The sequence below is a fragment of the Cherax quadricarinatus genome, chromosome 83 (genome assembly GCF_038502225.1).
Source record: "Cherax quadricarinatus isolate ZL_2023a chromosome 83, ASM3850222v1, whole genome shotgun sequence".
Lineage (NCBI taxonomy): Eukaryota > Metazoa > Arthropoda > Malacostraca > Decapoda > Parastacidae > Cherax > Cherax quadricarinatus.
Window position 1 is genome coordinate 14,450,634 of NC_091374.1, and position 23,185 is coordinate 14,473,818.

The window sequence follows — 23,185 nt, forward strand, 5'->3', positions numbered from 1 at the left end:
TCAGCAGCTGACTGACACCCAGGTACCTACGTATTGTTAAGTGAACAGGGGCAGCAGGTGTAAGGAAGCATGCACAACGTTTGTTTCTGTGCCGCGGATTGAACCACGGATACTCATTATGCCCGAGTCACGGGACACCTGGATATATACATTTATGTATGAATGTGTACTCGTATATTGTTGCATATAGGTGTATATGTCTATTTGTGTTCGTGGGGGGTATTGGAATGTAAGGATAATTGGGGAATATGGGAGTAAGCGAGTCAGTAGGCAGGGAGTAGGTAGGGGACTGGCTAGGAGAAATTAGTGCAGAGGTAGGTAATGCGAGGTCACTGGTGACTACATCTTCACCTCATTACTCTACCCACCACACTACTCACCCTCTCACTACTTTAACTAAACATAAATGGAGAAATGAGTAAATAACGGGGACAGTGAATATTACTATTCTACTCAAACACAGTTTATTATTAAGTCTTTGTACAGTAATATATTTGAAAACAGGAAAACATTGTGTTTAGATAAATGGGATGGTACATATAAGCAGTGAGACAGGGAACACAATCAACTAGACGAAACAATATAACTTACAATATGGTTCAGAGGACAGTTCACCACAGGAACTAAGTCACAGGTCACAAGACCTACACAGCACGAGTACTGCTCGAAGCCAGTACTCTGCCCAATGTCTCCAACAGTCTCCTCCAGAGACTTCAGCAGCCTTCTCCCGAGCCCTGCACCCCAGCAGCAGCTCCGCTCGAAGTCTCTCTGCTCAGAGCTCTGCACCCAGGCCAGAGCTCCACACGAATCTCTTGATCATGCTCTTCCTTGGGCTTATATGGTGGTCCAAGCACCCTCCACAATGAGGTGTGCACACGTGGTGTTGATCTGATGCCGAGGTCTGACGCCGTCTAGAACAAAAGACCTCAGTCTTAGCCGAAAAGGCGTGGCTCTGACAGACATTTGCCAAGGCAAGGTGACCATATAATTTGTTAAATTAGGTCTCCCCAGAGACCTCACAAGCCCAGCTGAACTACATCACTGAAAGAAATCACAAAACGTGTAACTACAAATACAACAGTGAAGAAATAAACAGGAAAATCTGAGCCCTTTCATGTGCTTACACATACTTCAGAAGTATAGGAAGGAGAGGTGATAACTCAGTAACCACACAAGTGAGGCGATAACTCAATTACTCAGTCATCGCGTGGTCTTCAGTCGTAACTTAAGTCACTTGTGGCGTAACGAGTCCTTCAATATATTGAATTGTAAACAAAGGTCATTTTTCCACATTATATGATCAAATGAACAAGTTCTCTAACTTTTAATAAAGTTCAACAGGTTCTCTAACTTTTAATTAAGTTGTCTTGTAGAGTGTTTATTTTATATATATTTTTTGTAAAGCTTTAACAATGAATAAGTTTAGTGCAATCATAGATTTTTGTATATATTTTTCTTCACCACAAAAACTCAGGCCTACATATTTCTAAGTATTCTTAAAATACATAAATGTAGAAACACTACATGAAGTTTGGCGAGTTGACTTGTGATGGGTGAATATGTCTTAGTTTCTCTTTGATAATCATAGAATTTTAAATCCTCAAAATTTTGACTACCTTAGTTACATGAACAGTGTGGGTCTGTAGCCTCTCCTGCCTCTGTCTCTGAGAATGTGTGTGCTAGCGCATGACCACACGCATGTTTTACTCTTGTTTTTTCAACACGCACACACACATTACACACTACACATACAGACACACAACCAAATAACTGCTGCAGCATATGGGCACCTGGTAAACCTAAGAATAGCGTTCTGATACCTTAGTAAGGAATGGTTCAGGACCCTGTACACTGTGTAAGTCAGGCCCATATTGGAGTTTGCAGCACCAGTTTGGAACCCACACATGGTCAGACACGTCAAGAAATTAGAGAAAGTGCAAAGGTTTGCAACAAGACTAATCCCGAATATTACGAATAGGAGCTTGTTTTTAAAAAGTTATTGTTTATCCCGGGTTACGTTGCTTTCTCCTCAACAAGGGGAGGAGTCTCCTTTTTTCGTAATACTATTAATAAACCAATTTCCTTGATATTTCAATTTCATCAATCTTCAAAAACAAGGGGTGAATCAAGACAGGGTCATCACTATTATGTTAGTTTTAATAAACATACTTAACTTCATCTAGAATTTACGAATAAGAGTACATTCACTTTTAAATAGTTTGGGCCCGTTAAATCATAAGCAATTCTAATGCTTAAATATATGAAATTGATAATCTTTGTCTATACAATAGAAATCACTATATATAACTCAGGTGGGGTACCACTTTCTCAATATCTGAAAAGACTCCAATTCCCGGCGAGTCTTTGCCTAGGAAATATATATGTATATGCAAACACAGTAAGCCAATCTTTGAAACGATGAGTTGGACCGGCTTCTCCAAACACAGGGTAGGCGAGGCAGAGTCTATGTAGAGTAGAGCTTGCCGGTGAGTGACTACTGGGAGCAACCCTCGTGAATGGTAATTAACCTCGGGAGACCAGAAGCTGCCAAATTATGACGTCACTTAACAACCCATCTCTGACTAGGTTGAGCTTACCTAATTAACCATATCAAAATGATGAAGGATGAATACGATAATACTACGATGATCCATAATTTCTCTGCTCGTCTGTTGGTGTGAGCAGACGTACGCCTGCTGCCCTCTCTCGGCGATTGGAAGACTTCCTGTTTTTTCCAATATGGTGCAGAGTGTAAGGAGGAGGGTAAATACTGTGGGCATCCAGCTGGTTCGCGGGGCGATTTCACCACAAGCTGCTCCTGTGCTGTTGCCATTAATCATCCGGGATACGTATGGTATACAGGATGAAGAATTGTATGGTGTAGCACTTAAGGGCGCATACAGGGTGTTTGTTAAGTTGTTGAACACCAACGTCGATGAGAGGCTGGTAGAAAAATACCAGGATGTACGAGTGGACGTCAATTCTATGGTGAGTGTCCGACTTCATGACATCTCCAGGCATTATACATGGGTTAGAGTGCGAAATGTACCGTTTGAGGCTGATGAAATGGACATACGCAATGTTTTTAAGGACTACGGGACCGTTCACCTGGCACAGCCTGGCAAGTGGGTGGAAGGTGCATACGTGGGATTCCCAGAGGGCACGTTTTCACTGAAAATGACGATACGGCACCCCATACATCATATGTTATATTGGAGGCCTTCAGGACTCAGCTCATGGTGTCCTATGCTGGGCAACGCAGGACCTGCAGGCGTTGTGGTGGTTATGATCACATTGCTGCATATTGTGAACAACAGACTCGACTTCATGGTGTAGAATGTACTGCCTTAGGGGAATCTGGGCAAGTTGGACGTGCTCTGGAGCTACAAGAAAGATGTGGGCCTGGTCGTCTGTGGAGTGAGGAGGTGGAGCAAGCGGAGGCAGTGGCGGGTGCGGACCTGACGGCCCCTGTGGCTGGGGGCCCTGTGGGACCCATTTTGCCTGATGGTGGGGGACGGCATGGTTCGGCGGAGGAAGCCATCAATGAGGTCCTAGAGACTGTGCTCACCTTGCTGTTTCCCCAGTCCGACGGGGAAGGCGAGTCGGTGACGAGGGCTGATGTGAGGAATGCTGCAGACCTGTGTGGACAGCAAAATGAGCCCATCGACTTGGTGGTGTCTCACGGGGGCAATGTGCCCAGAGGGTGTGAAGGTTGGACATGTGGTGGAGGTGGAGGTTCACCATGAGGTATCACAGGAGGTGAGGATGGAAACAGGTGGAGTCACGTGCAAGTGTGAGGCTGTGACATCGATTCAGATGATGTCCTGACTCCAGCACAGAGGACCGGCAAGGTGGTGGTGGTGGAAGAGGATGGTGGTGGCCCCTCGGGGACTTTGGACCCGGAGCTGGACCGGGGAGGGGTTAAGGCTGCCAGTAGAGACATGCATAAAAGAGGTCCAAAAGGACATGGTGGCGTTGTGAGGAAGGTGTCAAAGCACAGGGGGAAGAAACCACCGCTGGCTTAAGGTGTATGACAGTTAACATTAATGGTTTGTGTCAGGATGTGAAGCGTGCATGGTTTGCAAGTTTCTTGTGCCGGCATAGAGTGGATGTTGTATTTGTGCAAGAGCACAATATCAAGGTGGGGGCGTGTATTGGAGGTGAATGGTTATAGGGCTTTTGTGATGCAGACGGGATGCTTGAAGGAGGGGTGGGAGTCCTACTCCGGGAGGTGAGCCCATTTGTGGTTAGTAGAAGTGAATGGGGGGGGCGAGGGGCGTATTATCAGAGTGGATGGATGGTGGATGGGCGAGCGAGTGGCATTAGTGTGTGTGTATGCACCTGCAGAGAGTGATGCATGTCTGAAAGCAGATTTTGTGAGGGATGAGCTCGTTTATTCTTTCCGTTCTTTACCACCTGTTGCTATTGTGGGAGGGGATTGGAATTGTGTTATTCGTAGGGCAGACATTGAGCCGCGTGGGGTAGGGCATTTTTCAACTATCCTAGGTGATCTTCTAAGAGATGTGTGTCTACGTGACGTATTTGTTGGTGGGGCTTTGGAGGTGGAGCACACTTTTGTTAGACATGGATATGCGGCGAGGCTAGATCGGGTGTACATCACAAAGCGGGTAAGAGTGGAGTCCTTGCATATGGTGGAGGTGGAATATTCAGATCACAGGGCGGTTGTGGTAGACCTGGGGTGGGATGGGCTGGCCAGGAGGTGTAAGAGTTATTGGAAACTAAACACGAGGATCCTGGGTGATGAGGAGGGGCAGGGAGGATTTGAGACGTTGTGGGCAGAGCTCAGTGAGGAAAGGCGAGGCATAGAGGATTTACTGGAATGGTGGGACGGGGTGGCTAAGGCACGAATACGTAAATTTTATGTGAGGGAGGGGAAACGCATAATGCAACAATCATATGGGCTCCTTCAGTACCTAGAGGGTAGGTTGAGGGATTGCTATGGGAGAGGTGGACACAGGAGTATATCCTGTAGAGGAGATAGAAACGTTGAAGGGAAGGATTCGTGAGCTGCAAAATTAACCGTTTAATGTGGTGCGTGTACAGGGGGAGGGTTGAGGAGGTGTTATGGGGCGATCGACCATCGGCGTGTGTTTTACGGGGTCAGCAGTGACGTCGGACGGCCATTGAGGTTGGTAGGTTAATCATCCACTCTGAAGTTGGGGGATTATCGTGAGGGGCAAGTGTTGAGGACGACTGAGGGGATGAGTGGTTATGCGGATGCATGGTATGAGCAGTATTTGGGACATAGTGCAGTGGGAGGTGCAGCATTGCATAGTGTCTGCGAGCTAGTACCATGTTCATTGGGGCGTAGTGATCGAGTAGTGCTGGGTGGGGAGATAGATGAGGGCGAGGTTTGGCGGGCATTAGTGAGTATGCGTACGGGAAAGGCTCCGGGGATTGATGGATTACCCTGTGAATTTTACCTGCAGAATTGGAAGTTAATGCGTGGATTCCTGGTGGAGTTGATGAATATCATGAAGGAGAAGGGGGTGTTGGGGGAGTTGCAAGCCACAGCAGTGGTTGTTCTGGTCCCAAAGGGAGAGGTCCAGAATACCCTCAAGGATTATCGGGCAATTTCTTTACTTTGTGCGGATTATAAATTGTTTGCGAAAATACTGGGAAATCGCCTGAAATGTGTCGTGGGAGTGTCGTATCTGGAGGGCAATATGGGCTGCCTGGCAGATCTATGGTCGAGGGCCATGGACGTCTTAAGGGGCTTGTAGAGGGTTTGGGGGGGAAAGGGGGGTGCTTACTTGCTTTGGATTGGCAGGGAGCATATGACCGTGTGGAACGGGAGGCATTGCGGCAGATCCTTCTAAAGCAGGGATTTGAGGAAGAAGTTGTGGAATGGGTGGAGACATTGTATCGAGGGGCATGGGTGCGTGTGCAAATTAATGGTCGCATAGGGGAAACCGTGTGTATGGGGCGGGGCCTCAGGCAAGGATGTCCACTATCTCAAATCCTGTTTGCCTGTGTTCAAGACCCATTTTACAGACTCATTGAGACATGCATCTGAGGGGGGTGGGGACAGGGGAGGTGGGGTGTGGGCCGGGGATCGTAGGATACGTCGACAACACGAGTGTACTTGTGCGGGAGGGAAATAGTTTGAGAGAGGTGGGAGAGGTCATTCGTACGTTTGGGGAGGCTACGGGGATGAGGGTTAATGTGGAGAAATCATGCTTATTAAAGTTGGGAAATTGGAACTGGCAGGGGGATTGGGATGCTGGTGTGGAGTGGAGGGTGGTGGATAGCTTAAAGATATGTGGAATAGTGTTTATGGAGGATCAAGTGCGGTCGAGAGAGGTGAACTCGGAGCATATTGTGGAACGGGTGCAGCATAGATTGGGGAGTTTGCACCCGTATCATTTGACATTGTTGCAGAGGGGCATCGTGGTAAACACGTTACTATACAGTAAGGTTTGGCATGTGGCGGCAGGTTACCCCTTAATGGGGCAAGGAATTATGAGAATCTTAAAGCAGGTGTTTAGGTTTATATAGGGTGTGATTGGCTGAGGGAGGTGGTAAGGCTGCCGGTACGTCGGGGGGGGGGGGGTTAGGGTTATTGGATCTACGGCGTTGGGTAAAATGTGTTTTCTTACGAAGGGAGTATGTACAAGTCGGGTATGAAGGGGGGTTAAAGCTTCTGTATGAGAGAGTGCACAGGTGGTATGTGGGTGCAGAGTTGAGGGAATGTGAGGAGGTGCTGCGTACCCTCATGGTCCTACGGGAGCATGGCAAGATTCGCATAGGGGTTTTGGTGAGAGTAATTGGGAGCCGGGTGGTGGTGCCGGTGGAGGGAATATACCCCATATATGGATGGGGAGATATTTGGTGTCGTTTTCGTAAGTTGAAGCTCAGACCTCGGGTGCCGGAGGTTATGTTCCGTTTCCTGCATGGCATTTTGCCATCAAGAGCGGTCCTGTGGGGCGAGGCGAATAGTAGAGGAGAGTGGGTGTAGAGTGTGTGGTGGCGAGGATACAGCATATCATGCGGTATTTTTACGAATGTTTGGGGAATGTTAGGGATTGGATGAGTAGGATAGTGAGGCTAGTGGGAGGGGGGGGGGGGCATACCGGTGTTGAGAGCGCTCGTTTTGGATGTGGGAGGAGTGCCAGAGAGTACACAACGAGCATTGGCATATTTAATGGTAGATTTTGTGTACGTGTGGTATGCTTGGGAATGGGGATTGGGTTGCGAGGAAACGGGTAATGGCAGCTACTTTTTATAGGACGGTTTGCAGGAATTGGGAAATATATGGATCACGGTGGGAGGGAGCCTTCCCCGTAGGTTATCGTGGTTTAACTATTGGGATCTTACTAGCTTTGTAGTGGGGGGGGGTTGTCATGGCTGGGGCAAGGATTGAGAATGTCATCCGGGGTACCAATGGGCTCGCCGTCGTGTGTGTGTGTGTGTGTGTGTGTGTGTGTGTGTGGTGTAGTGTACTGTTCCTGCATTTCGTTTGACCTCCAATGCATCCATGACCATGTCATAGTGATCCAGTAGTCGCCTGAGGTAGTAGCGACCTGTTCTAAACCCATGCTACCCTGAGTTGTGCAGCTGATGGGTATCTAAGTGGGCAGTAATCTTCTTAGAACCCTTTCAAAGACTTTTCTGATGTGGGGTTTTCAGTCTGTAATTCTTTGCAAAATTGGGTCAGGGGTTGGGGGGTGACTTTCTGACGTGTTCAGGGGCCTTATGTACGGTATCAGAATTTTTTTATTGTTTTATTCTCTGTTTCCCTGTGAGGTTGATACTCCAGGGGGTACTTATACTTTACAATTCTTGGGATATAATAGTTTATTATTACCTGAAACATTGTATGTCTTTTATATACATGAATTTTGGAAAGGTGCCTTTGTATGTTTAAAAAATTTTCTTGAGTGATGTGGACCTGTTTTCATGTAAACGATGGTACATACTGATGTAATGTATTCTCATGTGCAAATGCTGTAAGACATGTGCAACTAGTATACTGTAGCTTTGGGTTATGTTTTAGGACCTTTGGTGTAATTTGAGTTTTATGTGTTAAGTCCTTTGTGTTGTAAGTTAATGATATATTTGGACTGAATTGTATATATTTGCTTTTAGGTTAAAGCATAAGTTCTGTGTACGCTTTTCGTAGCCTTCCTTTCTTTTAACTCAGATAAAGGGGGTTGGGTTGCCAGGGGACAGGGGGGGGTTTAGTTTAAGGGGTATTATGGATAATACCATGCTATGTTACTTTGTATTAAGGTTGAATTGGGTATTGGTATTGGAAATACGAGATAATTTATCGTAAAAAAATTTTGAAGGTGGTTTGAGTACGGTACTCTCCTTAAGTAAATTACTGTTTATCTTTGTACCTTATTGATGTACCATGTTAATAATTGTATGTACTCTGTATATGTACTGTCATTCTAAATAAAATATAAAAAAAAATACTACGACGATCCAGCGGCTTCGATTTAGCTATTACCGAAGCAGCTAGCGAGGTAGTATTATATAGATGAAAAAGAAAAGAAAAATTACGATACATCGTAACACCGAAGCTAAAGGGTATGTCCCTACGAGGAGAGTTAAAGGGAAATCGACCTAACGACACAGGAGGACGGGAGGGATTGTGAGGACATGATGACGACATATAAATACTGAAAGGAATAGACAAGGTGGATAGGGACAGGATGTTTCAGAGGTGGGACACAGGAAAACGGGGTCACAACTGGAATTTGAAGATTCAGATGAGTCACAGGGATGTTAGGAAGTATTTCTTCAGTCATAGAGTTGTCAGGAAGTGGAACAATCTGGAGAGTGATGTACAGGAGTCAGAATCCCTACATAGCTTTAAGAAGAGGTATGATAAACTCATGGAGTAAAGAGAGAGTGGACCTAGTAGCGAGCAGTGAAGAGGCGGAGCCAGGAGCTGTAAATCGACCCCCTGCAACCACAAATAGCAGGGTTCACACTCACGATAGAATGCCTACCCAGTTGAGGAAGACCCACGAGCCTTGGAGATGTAAATTAAAAGCTTTAAAGGGAGAAAAAACTTCAGTTCTCTATCAATGACAGACTTTTAATATAATACCAGGTTATTATACTTGTTAGTCGTGACCAGGACTCGTCCAGCTCCTGTGTGGTAACCTCCATGACACCAGTGTTATACCTGGTCACCCTGTTCTAGTCTGGTGACCTTGTTATTGTATGGTGATCTTGTTACAGCCTGGTGACCTTGTTATAGTCTGGTGGGTTTGTTATAGTCTGGTGACCTTGTTATAGTCTGGTGACCTTGTTATAGTCTGGTGACCTTGCTATAGCCTGGTGACCTTATTATAGTCTGTTGACCTTGTTATAGTCTGATGACCTTGTTATAGTCTGGTGATCTTGATATAGTCTGGTGACCTGTTATAGTCTGGTGACCTTGTTATAGCCTGGTGACCTTGTTATAGTCTGGTGACCTTGTTATAGCCTGGTGACCTTGTTATAGTCTGGTGACCTTGTTATAGCCTGGTGACCTTGTTATAGTCTGGTGACCTTGTTATATCCTGGTGACCTTGTTATAGTCTGGTGACCTTGTTATAGCCTGGTGACCCTGTTATAGTCTGGTGACTTTGGTAGCCTGGTGACCTTGTTATAGTCTGGTGACCTTGTTATAGCCTGGTGACCTTGTTATAGTCTGGTGACCTTCTTATAGTCTGGTTAGCCTGTTATAGTCTGGTGACGTTGTTATAGCCTGGTGACCCTGTTATAGTCTGGTGACCTTGTTATAGTCTGGTGACCTTGTTATAGTCTGGTGACCTTGTTAGCCTGGTGACCTTGTTATAGTCTGGTGACCTCGTTATAGTCTGGTGACGTTGTTATAGCCTGGTGACCCTGTTATAGTCTGGTGACCTTGTTAGCCTGGTGACCTTGTTAGCCTGGTGACCTTGTTAGCCTGGTGACCTTGTTCATTTAGCCATGATTTTCTCAAAGCTCATCAAGGTGTTATTCAGAACACAGTAGCTCCATAATTCCTGGTATTTGAGAACTTGATCCTTTGAGGATCACTCCGAACTGTTCACCTAACTGCTGAACTAGCTGTTTACCTAACTGCTGAACTAGCTGTTTACCTAACTGCTGAACTAGCTGTTCACCTAACTGTTCACCTAGTTGTTCACCTTTGTCTAAATTTATACGCTTAATAGTGAAGCATGTGTGTAGGTGCTAGTTGGTCTATACCTGTGTGTGTGTGTGCCCAAGACTAGGTGTAAGCAGGTGCTTGTGGAACTATGCCTATATGCCTGCAGGTGCCCAGGGTTAGGTGTCTACAGGTGCTTGTGGAACTACACCTGTGCGTCAACAGGTGCCCTGGGCTAGGTGTCAACAGGTACTTGTTGGCCAGTCATCTCACCGACTGGACGGATAGTGACCGTCCCGTCCCCCTGACGGAATGACGTAAGTACATTACGGAGAAGTCTCCACCTCCTCCTGACGGCTGTCAAGGGAAGGGTGAGCGTGAGTGAGGGAATCACCCACCTTTGACAGGGTGTTAAGTCAGAGTTCGGATCTTGTTACCAACCTCTTGAACCCACTGGAGGAATCCCAACTGTTCTATACATTATTCTAGGAACTGGTCGTTAAATACCTGGGAGATTCTAAATGCTTCTCTCTCTCTCTCTCTCTCTCTCTCTCTCTCTCTCTCTCTCTCTCTCTCTCTCTCTCTCTCTCTCTCTCTCTCTCTCTCATGTTCAAAAAACATAGAGAGGAATTATACAGAAGTGAGTTGACAAATTTCGCGATTATTTTGTTAATGTAATATTTCGTTATCCCCCTCTGTCACCCTATTATCTCTACTCTCTCATCCTATTATCTCCCCTCTGCCACCCTATTATCTCTCCTCTGCCACCCTATTATCTCCCCTCTGTCACCCTATCTCCCCTCTGCCACCCTATTATCTCATCTCTGTCACCCTATTATATCCTATTTGTCACCCTATTCTTTTCGCCCTTCTGTCACCCTGTTATCCTTCATCTAACACCCTATTAATCTCTCTCTCTCTCTCTCTCTCTCTCTCTCTCTCTCTCTCTCTCTCTCTCTCTCTCTCTCTCTCTCTCTCTCTCTCTCTCCCCCCTCTCTGCCAACCTTTTCCTCATCGTCTTCCTTTCTCCATTTCACTCTTATTTCAAGAGTTGTCTATCCTCATTCCATCTCACTTTTCTTCCCATTTTTCCCTCCTATTCTCACTTCCCCTCAGCAGTAACAGCCTGGTTGATCAGATCCTGATCCACCGGGGAGCCTGGTCAAGGACTGGGCCGCTGGGGCGTTGACCCCCCGGGTGTGATAAATACACACCTGTACACCTGCACCACCAGGTGATAACCGCACATGTACACCTGCACCACCAGGTGATAACCACACACCTGTACACCTTCTCCACCAGGTGACAAACCACACCTACACAAGTGTTGGTCACAGTGCCTCACCCTGTGTGTGGGTGGAGCAGTGTTGGTCACAGTGACCAACCTGTGTGTAGTTGGGGTACTGTTGGTCACTGCCCCACCCTGTGTGTGGACGGGGCAGTGGCCAACCTGTGGGTGGGTGGAGCAGTGACCAACGTGTGTGGGCGGGGCAGTGACCAACCCGTGTGTGGGGGGCAGTGACTAACCTGTGTGTGGGTGGGGCAGTGACCAACCCGTGTGTGTGGGGGGCAGTGACTAACCTGTGTGTGGTTGGGCAGTGACCAACGTGTGTGGGCGGGGCAGTGACCAACCCGTGTGTGGGGGCAGTGACTAACCTTTGTGTGGGTGGGGCAGTGACCAACCCGTGTGTGGGGGCAGTGACTAACCTGTGTGTGGGTGGGGCAGTGACCAACCTGTGTGTGGGGAGGGGCAGTGACTAACCTGTGTGTGGGGGCAGTGACTAACCTGTGTGTGGGCGGGGCAGTGACCAACCCGTGTGTGGGGGGCAGTGACTAACCTGTGTGTGTGGGGGCTCTGGTGGCCTGGTGGTTAACGCTCTCGCTTCACACGGTGAGGGCCTGGGTTCGATTCCCAGCCAGAGTAGAAACATTGGACGTGTTTCTTTCCAGTTGTCTATGTTCCCCATCAGTACCAGTCGACTGGTGTGGGTCGCGGGACACTGACCTAAGGAGGCCTGGTCACAGACCGGGCCGCGGGGGCGTTGACCCCCGGAACTCTCTCCAGATAAACTCCAGATAAAACCTGTGTGTGGGTGGGGCAGTGACCAACCCGTGTGTGTGGGGGGGCAGTGACTTATCTGTGTGTGGGGGGCAGTGACTAACCTGTGTGTGGGCGGGGCAGTGACCAACCCGTGTGTGGGGGGCAGTGACTAACCTGTGTGTGGGCGGGGCAGTGACCAACCCGTGTGTGTGGAGGGTCAGTGACTAACCTGTGTGCAGGTGGGGCAGTGACCAACCCGTGTGTGTGGGGGCAGTGACTTACCAGTGTGTGGGGGCAGTGACTAACCTGTGTGTGGGCGGGGCAGTGACCAACCCGTGTGTGTGGGGGGCAGTGACTAACCTGTGTGTGGGTGCGGCAGTGACCAACCTGTGTGTGGGTGGGGCAGTCTGGGTACTCTAATGTAATCTGGGGTGTAGAGGGCACACGTCCCCCCCCCTGCGACCACTTCCCATGCAAATCACATTAGGGGGGGCGGCGGGGGGCAGTGAAGTGAGAGAGACAAGTGACATGATTCACTTGCGCTCACTGTGGCCACTTTTAAACCAATTTGGGAAACAACTTTACAGGGATTAATGTTACATTGAGTGAGGAGGTCCACTTTGTTGTCTCTACACTGAGTGAAGTCCACTTACTACACTGGGTGAAGTCCACTTACTACACTGGGTGAAGTCCAGTTATTACACTGGGTGAAGAGGTCCACTGTGTTGTCTCTACACTTAGCGAAGTCCACTCACTACACTGGTTGAAATCCACTTACTACACGGGGGGAAGTCCACTTACTACACTCAGTGAAGTCCATATACTACACTGACTGAAGTTCACTTACTACACTGAGTGAAGTTCACTTTTTCTTTATACTGAGTGAACTCCAGGTATTTGTTTGTACACTCACACTGGGTGTGAGTGTAGAGTGGACCCTAGCTGTAACTTGTGTGTGTTTCATGTACACCACACACTGTATCCCCGCAATACACCTGAATAATAATAATAATAATAATAATAATAATAATAATAATAATAATGTCTTTATTTCTGACCTAGAAAATGCACAGAGAACCTTCACGGCACGCATAACGGAGATAAAACACCTCAATTACTGGGAGCGCTTAAAGTTCCTGAACCTGTACTCCCTGGAACGCAGGCGGGAGAGATACATGATTATATACACATGGAAAATCCTAGAGGGACTAGTACCGAACTTGCACACGAAAATCACTCACAACGAAAGCAAAAGACTCGGTAGACGATGCAACATCCCCCAATGAAAAGCAGGGGAGTCACTAGCACGTTAATGCTACTGTCAGTCATTGTTTGCAGATGTGAGGGTGCAACAATGTTCATAGAGGAGTGGTCAACTGATGTTCAGCCCTGCGGACAACCTGTATATAGAAGATTTTAGTTCCAGTGCTGACGTCTTCGGACTCTCTCCTTGATGAAACAGCGCGGGCAAACCAGTTTTCTCTTCCCCTGGATGGGAGAGTTTTTTTTTTTGCCTGTTGCATTTTTATGTCCATTTTTGATTTACTAGTGTGCGAAAGCCAGTCCCTCTCTGGGGTAGCTAGTGTAAGTAATTCCTTTATACCTGCGGGCCCACCAGTATTATTATCCCGACGCGAGGTGCGTGGCCGAGCAAATGTAGACAGCCTGTACTGTCAGAACACACAGCCTAGCCGTCTGCTCTGACTAGTTCATATTTCGCGGCATTTTAGGTGCTGCCCTCTGTAGGCTCACCCACGTCAGTGGGAGGCTGAGCCCATCGGCTCTCACTCCTAGGCCGACCGACTTGATAGACACAAGTGCTCCCCCTCCACGGACTGGCTTGCGGTCACTCCCTCACACTGCCCGTTGTGTACTCACTCCTACCCAATTAAAGCCAACTAGTCCACGGCCGTATCATTGCTACCTACGCTACCTTCATCGGCACTAAGCTGCTGTTCAGCAGTAAGAACAGCAATAACAGCTGTCTTCAAGCAGGCACTGGACAAGCACCTAAAGTCGGTACCTGACCAGCCGGGCTGTGGCTCGTACGTTGGATTGCGTGCAGCCAGCAGTAACAGCCTGGTTGATCAGGCTCTGATCCACCATGAGACCTGGTCACAGACCGGGACGCGGGGGCGTTGACCCCTGGAACTCTCTCCAGGCCTAACTGACATCAATGACATCCGATTATATAGAAAGCCTCTCGTTATGCAAAGAATTTCGGGCAAATTAGGTCAGTTTTGTATCAGGATGCGACCCACTGTTGGGTGAACATAGACAACCGGTGTAAGGAAACACGCTAAGTGTTTCAACCCTTGCCGGGAATCGAACCCGGACCCTCATTGTGTGAAGCGAGAGTTTTTGCCACCGGGCCATGGGGCACCGTTGTTGTAGTATTGGAGTACCTGAAGGATGTTTTCGATGGGGGCATCGCCCCCGCGGCTCGGTCACAGACTGACCTTAATACGTAATATTCACTATGTAACGTTCTATATAAATACTATGATCGGTTGATGTTACTGTCTGAAGGTTGTGAAATATGGTTGTGCCAGTATGTTTTAAATACTGCTAACATTGACGTCATGGACTCCCGTATGCCCGCGCACTTTGATGTACAGGAAGTCCTCACAACGTAGTCGATAGGTTTCTGGAAATTGCGACTTTGAGCGAAACGACGTATAACGAAACTAATTTTACCATAGGTTAATTGATATAAACAAAAGTTGCTAGGGCAAGATGGGACTTACACAGATGACGACAAAGAAATGAGTGAGATACTGAAATCTCACTGGACTTTGAGAAAGCCATTGACAACATGCCCATTCACTCAGCCCAGGCCAAGACTCGTGGAACTGTGTTCATTAAGAACTGAAAGAAACCCCCTTCGGTGCCGGATCAGCCAAACTGTGGTTCGTATGTTGGACTACGTGCGGCCAGCAGTGACAACCTGGTTGATCAGGCCCTGATCCACCGGGAGGCCTGGTCGTTGACCGGGCCGCGGGGGTGTTGATCTCCGGAATACCCTCCAGGTAGACTCCAGATAAGGTAGAGTTAGAGGGAGGGCAGTAGTGCTGCAGAGGTCATGACTTGGAGTATGTCGTCCTGGGGCGCTATTAAGTCGTATATTTACTCTATTATTGATATTTTTAGCATTTAAGATATCACATGTTTTTCGAAATTGAATAAGAAACACACTACATATATATATATATATATATATATATATATATATATATATATATATATATATATATATATATATATATATATATATATATATATATATATATATATATATATATATATATATAAACGAATACAAACAGCCACAAGGGAGGAAATTGACATAAGCGAACATGGAGAGTTACGTCGATGCATGTCCTCCATCCAGATATTTAAGTCTTTCCATATTTTCATTTCCTGGCGAGGAATTGAATTCTTTTTCTCATCAACGTTATAACGAAACGACGTTGAACAAAATGACGTTAAGTGAGGACTGCCTGTATATTGTGGTGTACTGAGAAGTATTTTTTTTTTTTTTTGGAAGTCGAATTTTGCCTGTAAGATTTCCGACATAATAACGAAGTTACTATGGCAAGGTCATATTGAACTACCACACGGGAGGAGAGTCCAGGCCAGTCACCCACACGGGAGAGTCCAAGTCAGGCACCCACACACGGAGGGTCCGGGTTCGATTCCCGGCGGGTGGAAACATTTCGACACGTTTCCTTACACCTGTTGTCCTGTTCACCTAGCAGTAAATAGGTACCTGGGTGTTAGTCGACTGGTGTGGGTCGCATCCTGGGGGACAAGATTAAGGACCCCAATGGAAATAAGACAGAAAGTCCTCGATGACGCGCTGACTTTCTTGGGTTATCCTGGGTGGCTAACCCTCCGGGGTTAAAAATCCGAACGAAATCTTATCTTATCTTATCTTACCCACACGGAAGTAGGAACGCCCAGACCAGCAACTCACTAGGACATACGTACGTCATTCCCACTCAAACTTTCAGAAAACATTTCCCTGAATATCGACGATCATAGCTTTAAAATAGTCAAGCATGTGATGATTACTGAAGAAGTTAGGGAAGTGTAGGATGGAGAAGAGGTGAATAAGGGGAGAGATAGGGAACGAAAGGGAGAGGAAAAAGAGAGGGAAGGGAAGTGATACACGTGGGAGATGGGAACTTGAGGACGTTGAGATGTTTATTTTGAAGAAGGGAGACATGGGGCGCCGGTGTTGTTTACGTTGCTTGCGTCTCTAGTACGACGTACTGGTGTTGTTTACGTCTCTAACATCTCCAGTACAACGGCTGTCAGATGATGATTAAATTTTTAGATTTTGCCGTCGAAACAGCACTTTCGGTAATCCCTATGGACGGTAACACAGAGGTGTATGGGTACACAAGAGGCCTAGTTCCTAGGCCTCAAAAAAGTTAACAGGAGTACTTCTGGATTTAATATCTACAGTTGAGTTATATGTAGCAAGCAGATTTAGGATATTCGTTTAATATGTTTATTATCTTATTTTTATTATAATATATTGACATTTCACATATGTACCACAATCAGTGGACAATGAAACACATAGTGTTCAAGATAGTGAACATGAGGCTGACTACATACTTTGCATTTAGTTTGATCATCTTCTGTTTATCTGGCAGACTGCCAGAAGTACTTGTAAGCAAGCTTAATCCTGACTGTTACAACATCAGTCAGTTTGTTCACATTGCAAGTTGCTTCGCAAACATTCTTATCTACGTTCATGTCACAGTGAAGTATACAGTAGATACACTCAGGTTTCTAACTGCGTTTCTGTGACATTCATTTTATATATTTTCTAATATTTCTAATGCTAAACACACATATATGCCCAAGTTATATTCTGCATTTTCCTTTAGGATACTCTACCGTGAAGGAGTAATTCAGTGTGTGATGGAATCCATAGGAATTGTACATTAATTCCCTTTTCTTTGGCTTTTGAGTATGTATTCGTGGCTCCTTCAACAAGCATGTTGTTAGTCATTATGTGAGCCAAGAATGATGATATAGAATCAGTTATAATCAAAGAAATAAGGTAAGTGTCATAAAATGGAAGAATAAAGAGCCACAATACAGCGACTGGAATACACAAATAACCTGCACTTAGGAGCCTGAAACTTATGACGACGTTTCGGCCCAACTTGAACCGTTAACTAGTTAATGGTTCAAGTCGTCTAAGTGCGGGTTATTTGTGTATTGTGTGTCATAAAGTAACTTTAGTACCATTAGGATGGTAAGCAACCAAATTTCCAGCGTAGACGCCCACCTGTTAATTCTTAATGCCAAACTCATCCTGGTTGATATAGTTCTTATCTAGGAAGATGGTAACAAAAGCAGGTGCAACCCTGCTAGTAGACTCCTGCTTTGATCCATCACTGCACTGTATATAATGTGAGGAGCCCAGATTGATGTACAGGGATATGGTTACATTTATTAAACCCGTGGAAACGGTAGTCTACATGGAGGGGTCCTCACTCTTACCCATTTCAGCATCCTCATACAAGTACTGAAATTTCCTTTCCAGACTGTTACAAGACTGGAGAAAAGGTTTGGTGTAGATGAAGACACTGTAGCTTGAGTGTAAGTGCACTCAGCTCACACAGTGAGGTCCCTGGTTTGATCCCCAGTGCGGGTGGAAACATTACGAAATATTTCCTTAAGACACCTGCTGTCCCTGTTCACTTAGCAGTAAATAGGTCTCTGGGTGTTAGCCAACTGGTGTGGGTCGCATTCTAGGGACAAAATTAACCTAATTTGCCCGAAATGCTCTGCATAACCAGGGGGCTTTCTATATAGTATGTCAGTGATATCAGCTATGGTCTGTATACGTTGTATCCCGTACTTGTAGAAATAAAGATTGTTATTGTTACAAGATCCTCAGTCTCTTAGGCTGAGAGACTGACCACCTCAAAATTATCTTTTCATTTCATTTACTGTGTCCAGTATTATAATCACCTGTATTGAACTGAAGAAGCTTGCTGAGCGGTTGCAACATATCAACGATCAAATTACTTAAGTTTTGCACCTGTATCTTACTTATCAGTTACAATTTGCCTACTATTGAGATAAGGCTTATTGGATGGCAGAATAATGTTATGGATTGATCAGGAAACAGGACAAGTGTTTCCTGGCGTTGGTCCTTGTCATATGATGACCCGCAGCTGCAGCTTTTGGTTAACTGACCGAGGCCTTCCGCTGGCTTACCCGTCCCAAATCTGCACACAGAAATCACTCCCTACGAAAGTAAAAGACTGGGCAGGCGATGCAAAATGCCGCCAATAAAAAGTAGGGGCGCCATTGGTACACTAAGAGAAAACACCATAAGTGTCCGGGGCCCAAGACTGTTCAACAGCCTCCCATCAAGCATTAGGGGAATTGCCAATAAACCCCTGGCTGCCTTCAAGAGAGAGCTGGACAGATACCTAAAGTCGGTGCCGGATCAGCCGGGCTGTGGCTCGTACGTCGGACTGCGTGCGGCCAGCAGTAACAGCCTAGTTGATCAGGCCCTGATCCATCGGGAGGCCTGGTCGTGGACCGGGCCGCGGGGGCGTTGATCCCCGGAATAACCTCCAGGTAACCTCCAGGTCCACCCCTTTAAAAATTATAGTTATGATTATAACTGTTCCTACTCCATTTGCAGTGATATAGTGAAGAAGGTAGGTAACGGTTCACTAAGTTCCACTTTGCGTTCTACAAGTACCTGGAAATTTACTATCTTCATTTTTAACAATCTTGTCCCTAATGACTGTGATGTTACTTAATTTGTTTACCTCAGTTCCTCTGGAATTATTAGTTACTGGGATACCATTTGTATGTCCAGTGTGAAGGACGACAGTAAATAACTGCTGGAAAGAAAGCAAATTTCCTGCTCGTTATCAGTAAAGTGTCCCCACCTAGGTTTAAGTGGGACGTTATTTCTCCAGTCATCTTTGTCCTGAATGCTTGAAAGAATCTCTCCTGATCTGTCTTCCATTCACTTGCTACTTCATTAATCTTCATAGTCTCGTTTAGTTTTTTTTATCCCTTATCTCTGTTTTTGTTTAATGTGAGTATATAAGTCCATAATGTGACCGTCTCTTATTTTTATGTACTTATAAATTCTCTCTTCTCTCTCATGTTTAGTCTCATTGTTAGCCATTTGTCTTTGATGTTGTTGTTGTTGTTGTTGTTGTTGTTGTTGTTGTTGTTGTTCTTCTTCTTCTTCTTCTTCTTCTTCTTCTTCTTCTTCTTCTTCTTCTTCTTCTTCTTCTTCTTCTTCTTCTTCTTCTTCTTCTTCTTCTTCTTCTGCTCCTGCTTCTCCTCCTGTTCCTCCTCCTGCTCCTCTTCCTCCTCCTCCTCCTGCTCCTCTTCCTCCTCCTCCTCCTCCTCCTCCTCCTCCTCCTCCTCCTCCTCCTCCTCCTCCTCCTCTTCCTCCTCCTCCTCCTCCTCTTCCTCCTCCTCCTCCTAATGCTCCTCCTTCTGTTCCTGCTCCTCCTCCTCAAAACATAATTAGGCTAAGAGAAAAAATGTTCTGACAGATTCAGTGAGAAATCTTTAAAAAAGAAAAAACACCCGTAAAGCCTTATATATTTACTTCTCTGATGCCATTATTCCACTTTAATGTACTCGCAGAACACCCCAGCCATTTATTTTATTATTATTATCTATTAATTAATAATAATATTATTATCGTAAATAATAATAATAATAATAATTATTATTATTATTATATTGGAGGATAGTGTGGGTGAGAAAGGAGAAGGAACGTTGAGTGGTAGGTGGAGGTACGGCAACGCTGCTAACGGAACTACCCTCCCTCTTCCCACCTCAAACCCCTCCCTCACCCCCTCCCCCACCTATCACCGCCCATGGGTGGCTTCTTGCTGGGAGGGGGAAGAAATACATTACTCACACCAGTCCCTCCCCTACCAACTAGCGTACGGATATGGAGGGGTAGGGGAAGGGGCGGTGGTGGAAAATTGGGGGAGGGGAGACGGAGAGAGGGGTGGTTGATGGTGGGGGTGGTAGTGGTGAAGAGGGGGTTATATTACCTTTTCTCTGCGTCTGATACATTGAGTTCTGTTCACTACTGTTCACACCTCTTACATACACTGCAGCTACTGGTCATGTGATGACCCACACACTGCAGCGACTGGCCATGTGACGACCCACACTGCAGCTACTGGTCATGTGATGACCCACACACTGCAGCTACTGGTCATGTGACGACCCACACACTGCAGCTACTGGTCATGTGACGACCCACACTGCAGCTACTGGTCATGCGATGACCCCACACACAGCAGCTACTGGTCATGTGATACCCACACACTGCAGCTACTGGTCATGTGATGACCCACACACTGCAGCTACTGGTCATGTGATGACCCACACACTGCAGCTACTGGTCATGTGATGACCCACACACTGCAGCTACTGGCCATGTGACGACCCACACTGCAGCTACTGGTCATGTGATGACCCACACACTGCAGCTACTGGTCATGTGATGAACCACACACTGCAGCTACTAGTCAAGTGACGACCCACACACTGCAGCTACTGGTCATGTGATGACCCACACAGTGCAGCTACTGGTCATGTGACGACCCACACACTGCAGCTACTGGTCATGTGATGACCCACACACTGCAGCTACTGGCCATGTGATGACCCACACACTGCAGCTACTGGTCATGTGATGACCCACACACTGCGGCTACTAGTCATGTGATGACACACTGCAGCTACTGGTCGTGTGATGACCCACACACTGCAGCTGCTGGTCATGTGATGACCCACACACTGCAGCTACTGGTCATGTGACGACCCCCACACTGCAGCTACTGGTCATGTGACGACCCACACAATGCAACTACTGGTCATGTGACGACCCACACACTGCAGCTACTGGTCATGTGATGACCCACACACTGCAGCTACTGGTCATGTGACGACCCACACACTGCAGCTACTGGTCATGTGATGATCCACACACTGCAGCTACTAGTCATGTGATGACCCACACACTGCAGCTACTGGTCATGTGATGACCCACACACTGCGGCTACTAGCCATGTGATGACACACACTGCAGCTACTGGTCGTGTGATGACCCACACACTACAGCTGCTGGTCATGTGATGACCCACACACTGCAGCTACTGGTCATGTGATAACCCACACACTGTGACTGCTGGTCATATGATGACCCACACACTGCAGCTACTGGTCATGTGATGACCCACACACTGCAGCTACTGGTCATGTGATGACCCACACACTGCGGCCACTAGCCATGTGATGACACACTGCAGCTACTGGTCGTGTGATGACCCACACACTACAGCTGCTGGTCATGTGATGACCCACACACTGCAGCTACTGGTCATGTGATGACCCACACACTGTGACTGCTGGTCATATGATGACCCACACACTGCAGCTACTGGTCATGTGATGACCCACACACTGCAGCTACTGGTCATGTGATGACCCACACACTGCGGCTAATGGTCATGTGATGACCCACACACTGCGGCTAATGGTCATGTGATGAACCACACACTGCAGCTTCTGGTCATGTGATGACCCACACACTGCAGCTACTGGTCATGTGATGACCCACACACTGCGGCTAATGGTCATGTGATGAACCACACACTGCAGCTACTGGTCATGTGATGACCCACACTGCAGCTACTAGTCATGTGATAACCTCCCACACTGCGGCTACTGGTCATGTGATGACGCACACACTGCAGCTACTGGTTATGTGATGATCTACGCTGCAGCTATTGGTCATGTGATGACCACACCCTGCAACTACTGGTCATGTGATGCTCCGCACACTGCAGCTACTTTTCATGTGATGATCCACACACTGCAGCTACTGGTCATGTGATGACCCACACACTGCGACTACTGGTCTTGTGATGACCCTCACACTGCAGCTACTGGTCATGTGATGACCCACACACTGCAGCTACTGGTCATGTGATGGCCCACACACTGCGGCTAATGGTCATGTGATGACCCACACACTGCGGCTAATGGTCATGTGATGACCCACATACTGCAACTAATGGCCATGTGATGACCCACGCACTGCGGCTAATGGTCATGTGATGACCCACACACTGCGGCTAATGGTCATGTGATGATCCACACACTGCAGCTACTGGTCATGTGATGACCCACACACTGCAGCTACTGGTCATGTGATGATCCACACACTGCAGCTACTGGTCATGTGTTGACCCACACACTGCTGCTACTGGCCATGTGATGACCCACACACACTGCAGCAACTGGTCATCTGATGTCCCATACACTGCAGCTACTGGTTATGTGATGATCTACACACTGCAGCTACTGGTCATGTGATGATCCACACACACACACTGCAGCTATTGGTCATATGATGACCACACCCTGCAACTACTGGTCATGTGATGATCCACACCCTGCAACTACTGGTCATGTGATGATCCACACACTGCAGCTACTGGTTATGTGATGATCTACGCTGCAGCTATTGGTCATGTGATGACCACACCCTGCAACTACTGGTCATGTGATGCTCCGCACACTGCAGCTACTTTTCATGTGATGATCCACACACTGCAGCTACTGGTCATGTGATGACCCACACACTGCGACTACTGGTCATGTGATGAACCACACACTGCAGCTACTGGTCATGTGATGACCCACACTGCAGCTACTAGTCATGTGATAACCTCCCACACTGCGGCTACTGGTCATGTGATGACGCACACACTGCAGCTACTGGTTATGTGATGATCTACGCTGCAGCTATTGGTCATGTGATGACCACACCCTGCAACTACTGGTCATGTGATGCTCCGCACACTGCAGCTACTTTTCATGTGATGATCCACACACTGCAGCTACTGGTCATGTGATGACCCACACACTGCGACTACTGGTCTTGTGATGACCCTCACACTGCAGCTACTGGTCATGTGATGACCCACACACTGCAGCTA

At 46.9% G+C, this 23,185-nt stretch overlaps 1 protein-coding gene across 9 annotated transcripts in view; it reads left to right on the plus strand.

Annotated features, from left to right (window-relative positions):
* Positions 1 to 23,185, plus strand: part of Hr3 (Hormone receptor 3) — a 605,631-nt gene that overhangs the window by 444,397 nt on the left and 138,049 nt on the right. The window lies entirely within an intron of this gene.